The sequence below is a fragment of the Diadema setosum genome, chromosome 5, assembly GCF_964275005.1.
Source record: "Diadema setosum chromosome 5, eeDiaSeto1, whole genome shotgun sequence".
NCBI classification, from domain to species: Eukaryota; Metazoa; Echinodermata; class Echinoidea; order Diadematoida; family Diadematidae; genus Diadema; species Diadema setosum.
Window position 1 is genome coordinate 21,430,421 of NC_092689.1, and position 6,913 is coordinate 21,437,333.

Here is a 6,913-nt window from a genome sequence, read left to right on the forward strand (position 1 = left end):
ACGTGTACGTGTACTACAAGGATGTCGGTTGTATAATAATGTACAACACTTTACTTCTGACCAATCCAAATTGAGAATGCGAACCCAAATGCGGGCCTCAGCCTCAGCTCACCGGCAGCGGCGCCCGCGGCGACCAGACCCCAGTGCCGTATACTGCCAGGCTTACGCGTGCAGGGCCCTGTTTTATGAAGAGTTGTAATTGATCAGTCCAGTCAGTGTTGACCTACAATAGCTCGGACTCAATCAGACAAAATCTATCACCTGGTTCAATTTAATAAAGACTGGGAAAAGAAGGAATGCTCAAAGATGATTTTTTTTTTAGTTTGTTTCCGTTACAGAAACAGGTGTCTTTATTACTTCGCTTTGTTGCAATAATTCAAACTAAACCAAAATCCAAACAACTCCAAAATTATAACATTAAACTGAACACTGAGCAAACGAGTTTAAAGAAACGGAAAGCAACTAAAACAAATCCACAGTTAAAAGCGACACAACTAACACAACGCAACGGTTAAAACTAATAACAACTAATAGCAAATTTTAAAACAACTCAACGGTTAAAAAACAACAAGAGGCAACGCAACACTGTCCGACGCAGAATACAGCAAGTCCGTGTCCCTTTCCCACAGAACCTACATAACATAACACAAGGGTGAATTAATCATATTGTTACTTGACACTCGCATAATGCAGCGACATATCACTAAGATTTATAACAAGTGTATTTACATTCAACATACGAACATTATAGTATATCGTCTGAATTAAAGCTGGTAATATCTTCATTATTAAAGCTTTGGTTAACAAGCAATTCATTTTGCGGAAGCATATTTGAATGTATGATATCGCAATTGTCGCCTGCAACCAAATACATATGTCACGTGAATTCAATAGCGTTAATGCGCTATCGTCAAACTTCCAGGACAAGCAAACTCTATATCTTTCATTAACAACAGTAACAAAATAATTTGATTCAAGAAGGTAAAGCCATCTGGAAAAGAAACTCCAAAAATGCAAAACAAATACTACATATGTCATAGTAATATTCCGCCTGTTGATTTCATTACCATATGATACACAATATTGAGAAAAAGTATTCACCTCTGACATTACAGCATGTGCAGTGGGCTGGGGTCCATCCACTTGACAGAAGTCTTGGTGTCTTCTAAAATGGACAATGTGAATGAATATACTTTCTTTAATCTTTCTCTATGTTAGGGGTCTGTAAATGAAGCCACGACATGTGCTTGTGTGTATGATAAACAAAGCGAATTATTCGACCCTAGCATCGTCCAATCTACTAATAAACCATTGCTATTACTATATTAACCTATACAATAATACATCATATACATCAGTCTGAAAAATTTACTCGAAGGACTGATCAGCTGCCTTCGCTAAAATAGCGCAGTAAATTATGTACAAGAGACAGATGCATGTGTGCAAGAGATATGTGCTTCTATTTCCACCATCTAACAACTTGAAATATATTGTGCATGTGTCAATGGGCATGGAGGCTTTCCTGCCTGAACTAAATCTAGGTAGCTACCTCCTTCACTAATATAGGTTTTCCCATTCATTTTCAAACTTTTTTCATTCAATTTCACAAATTTTTACTTCAATTTCGTCGTGGAATGTCGGGAGTAGGCCAATCTTACTTTCAAATTCGTCTTTCGTCGTTCATTTTCGAATAAAGTCCATTCAATTTAGTCATTTGGCATACATTTTCGTCATTTACAGTTCAAATTCGTCAGTCTCACTCGCAGCACTCAAAACAGCAGGGTCGATTTCGTCTTTTGTCAATAATTTTCGTTAAATTTTCATTCATATTCGTCTCATATATCTACCCGGTGTGATTTTCCAGTCATTCTGTATTGTTTTTTTTTTTCTGTAACCGTTCACATTTTACATTCAGGAGTTAAACTACACACACAAGTGTCCCCCCCCCCCCACACACACACACACACAGAACCGCAGATACAGACACACACACACAAGCAATCCGAGTACACACTGATACAAACAGACGTACCGTCTTGCAAACGAAAACACGGAAAAACGATTTCTAGGCAAACATGATTAAAGACAAAATTTAAGTGTAGAATTGTCGCCTGTTTAATGTCAAAGAATGGATAACATAATTGTGCTTGCTGTTTTCCAGGGTACAAAATTTAAAGTTTGCTCTATGCATTATGATGCGAAAACCTGAACATTACGAGTTAAAGTTCAAAATGTGACACTGACATACTGTCCTGGGTTATGACCTTGACTGTCGTTTATCCTTCAATCAATTTTGGTTGGCCGTTTTGTTTTTCGTGTGTATTGTTAAAGCAAATGGTTAGGGAATAATGTGTAACGATACTATTTACGAGAGAAAGGTTGGTTCACCATCAAAATAAAGAATCGGCAACATCTGACTAATTTGAATGAAAAATCCATGAAATTGTGTGAACAAAGACGAATTTGATCTTCACATTCAGCGATCCATGAGCGGGAGGGACGAATTTGAATGAAAAATGACGATTCTGAATGCTATGTCTTCGAAAATGTTTGACGAAAAACGAATTACAAAGACAATTGACGAAATTGAAGTTAGGATTTGCGTTCCACCTGCTTCTCGGGACGAAATTGAATTATAAATTTTTGAAATTGAACGACAAAAGTGCGAAAATGGATGGGAGAACCTATATTATAGAAACAAAGAGTAGCTTGTCTACATCTTCAACAATAGGGGTGCACAGCACATAGCACACATCAGCCCAAGTCTTTGGAATAGTGAGAGAGGAAGTTTGCCGAGCAGTAAAGGTAAAAAGCACAGTCCTTTGAATGTAGCCACTGCTTTAATCCCCTGCATAGGCAGTCACCCTTTGTAAGCTGAGGCTTAATAAAGATGAAATAAGAAACATCTACAGTCCTTCATTAAGCTTGCTGTAATTGATGTTCCCTACCAATATCACTTCATATTATTAATAACACTGAAGCATAGATATACGGTACAAACAAAACTACAAATTCTTAGTTGCTAATGCACTTCATGGGCAACTGAAATGCCATCCTCATTAACTACTCGTTTGTGAATTGGCAGAACCAAACACTCTCAAATTGTCATGTATAATATAATGAACGCCACATAAATTATGATGTTAATCAATATAAAATAGTAAAGACACATCATATAGATGTTCATACCTTAGTACAAAGGATGAGGGACTGGACTATTGCTACAGCCACAGGAGCAGGTTGATTAAAATGACGTTGACTGCTTATATGGACGCCTTCTCAAGAATGGTCAAAGGAAGTGCCCCTTCTGAACAACTTCAGGACACGCTTCACCCCTCACAGGGAGATTCCACTTATGGGGGGGGGGGATGTTCCCCATGATTATGCAAATTACCCTCTGACCTTACACCACAGTGGATGTACCTCTACCATCCAACTAGATTACTGTGATATATCTTACACATTATTGTGTGGATAGGAAATAAATAAAACTTACATATAAATATTACATACAATGAGCGGGTGCAAACATACAGGAAAGGGGGGGGGGGGGTGAGTGCTGATATTACTGTGACCCTCACACACACACACATATATATGTATATATATATATATATATATATATATATATATGTATATACATATATATATTATATACATATACACATCATACGTCTACGTGCATTTTTAAGAGATGTGAAATAGATTGAATTGAACTGAATTTAAAAAAAAAAACTATTACAGGGGTAAACAAACATTTTGCTCTCCCCCACCCATATAATTCCTGAGATGAGACAATTTTCTTGCTTTTTTGATAGAAAACTCTCCAAATATTTCACTCATTGTGCAACGGATTGTTGAATTTTAATTCTGAAAATGCAAAATCTTCGTCGCGTGGGAGGGGGTACCCCCTCTCACACCCTCCTCCGTTAGGTTCCCATCCGTACACTTGGCGAACTTGGGGGATTGACAAATTGCAGAATATTTCATCAAAAAGCATGTTTGATATCTGTCACTTGAGTTCAAATTATATTCAAAAGTTGCCTCATCCTCTTTGATTCACGTTTCCTCCGCTCGGTTCCTACCCACAGATTTAGACTGGGCACATTTGGGGACTGACCATTTTTCGGAATATTCCACAGAAGTGTGCATCAGATCGTTCTATTTCAATTCTAAAAAAAAAACAAAAAAACCCTCCCCTGTCAACTTCCATGTATCACTATAAGCCTCTACAGTCATGTTGCACACGACAATGGTCGTGGAACAAGAGCTTAGATGTCGCGAGTTAGTTAAGCAGTTATCTTTTTCCTCTTTTTTATAGGAGACCCCCCCCCAAAAAAAAAAAAAAAAAAAAAAAAAAAAAAACAGTGAACAGGTCTGAAAACAGGTCTGAAAATATAAAATCTCCCTGGCGGGATACCCCCTTCCCACCCCCCCCCCCCCCGGCTCGGTCGCTCCGCTCCCTCGTACAGATATTCCAACTCCAAATTTTGCCCCCCCCCCCCAATCGTGAAAACGGATCGACGCTGCTGGGATGGATGCTGCAGAGAAAGTCATGTGCTAAAAATGTTTTAAAATGAAAGGTTCATCATTAATTATTGTGAGAATTATTAGAAGAAGAAACAACTTTTAAAGAGCTATCCCTATTCACCAAAAATCATAGAGCACGATACTAATTAGCAGCCACTTACTATGTGTCTGCAAATATACTAACCAAAGTTCATTGACACTTGCTTGAAATTATTAATTTCTAAGCGGCTTGTGCTTCTGATCGACCGCAATACATTACATCATTTTTCTAATGAAAATGTGAAATCCGAATTAATTGTGTCAATATGTGTGTTTTACATATACTATTATTGCAATTTATTGATAATCAAAACAAATGCAAAACAAAAACAAACAATATGAATCAATAAAGTACTGATGAGGAAAAACAAAACAGAACAGTTAATTTGGTGGTGTTGTCTACTGAATTTGGTTAAGAAGAATAAGAGAGGCAGTGATTACGGGACTTTAGGATGATCAGTTTATATATCATCTATATTTGTGTGTGTGTGGGCGAATGCATGGGAGATTTTGGGGACACACTGATATATCATCAATAATTATATAATATAAAGGTATATAATATATTATCATATTGGTCAATTGTATATAATTGTATAATTGCATATAATTATGCATGGTATAGGGTGCCCTCTACATTTATTAGAGCATTCTATCTTGTGCCCACAACCTGTTAGAAAAATATCATATTGTTGTGTTTTGTTTTGTTTCTTCGTTGTACATGTTTGTTCATTACAAGGTAGTCCTTAGATGTGTGTTTGTTAAACCATGGCTAATTTTCAGTTCCATACATAAAGTACATGTAAACTTCCCGTGACAAGTATCCAATGCTATATTAAATACAAAATAATGTCTCTATGATGTTTTAATACTCTATCAAGTGTGCACCAGATCCCACAATTTCACATCCCAAATTTGTGTAGGCCTACATTGTAAAGGCAATGTAGAAAAATACTTTGTAAACAACTTATGCTTATGAATATGTATGGCACCAACAATGTAGTATAGGTCCTAAATAATCAGTGTATGTGCATGTACAATGATGATACAGGAACCAATAAATCAAAATAAAAAAAAAATACAAAAGAAATCTCGTTAGTTACATTTAGTGTCAAAACGCACCTCCTTGAAAAAAAAAAAAGCTGGTGACGCCCCTGCAATACAAAATGAAGTGGACTAATATGTTTAGGATTTCATGGAGTTTGTAGCTCCATGCTTATATGGGTGCTTATGTAATTATTAATCTCCTTTCATGAAATCCATCATTTTCTTTTATAATTGCTCTGCATGTGGATCTATACTACCATAAAGACATAAATGCATATGTATGTATAAAGGCTATTAGATCCGTCGTTATGTTTTCGTTTTGTTACTTCGATCTGTGTATGATAATTATGATTGTGGTGGAAATGCTAGTCCATACTAATGGTGCAGGCAACCGTCGCTGTTCAGTATTAGGTACTGTATAACTTTATTTTTATGAGTAGGTGCATTAACTTTTGAAATTGTATAACTATGTAAAATTAGACTGGCAAGTTAGTAATGCATCGCGTATCGCAGTGTAGCTATGACGTGCAGCGCGTGTTCGAGCAATGCGATCTTGGGAGCGTATTGCGTGTAAACTAGCACAATGTTTGGAATATAGATACTGCGTTGGGCGTGCCTGTCTTTTCTTATCAATATTCATTATCTATAAATGACTGTCCTAGGAGAGGCTAAGGACAGGCTTACAGAATACGGATTTTGCCTGTCCTAGGGATATCTTACTTTCTGTCCTTCGCGCTCTCCTTGGATCGAAATAAGGATTGCCCTTACAGAATACCACCCCAGAAGTAAGTTCAAGGCAGATTGGGGGATGGGCTAGGGCGGGAGGGGGAACCAAGTTTTGGTCCAGTTCTCAAATTTTTCAATTTTTTCTTGAAAAGCGTGGTCCGGTTTTCACCTAACTTTGCTACAGTGTGGAATTTATACTGCATAAATGGAAACCATTCCCCACTTGGCATGCTTGGGGACCCCAAGGGCAAAATGCTTCGGGGGGGGGGGGGGGTGAGTTCATAGAACCAGAAGTGATAAGCCAAGCTAGTGCTACAAGAAAGCAGATGGGCGACTGCAGTTTTAAGTTTGCTTTCGGCAGATCAGGGAGTGGGTCGGATGGTGGTCGGAATTGGGGTCCTACTTTCCATCTTCCTCGTGAAAACACTTGGCCAGATTTTCATCCAACTTGGCAGGCATTATCCATTATAGGGTGAGAGAATAATTACGTTATTTTGATACGAATGGGTACCACGCCGCCACCTCCTGAGGACCCCTTCCCTTCCTGGGGGACCGCAACATTCCATGTAAA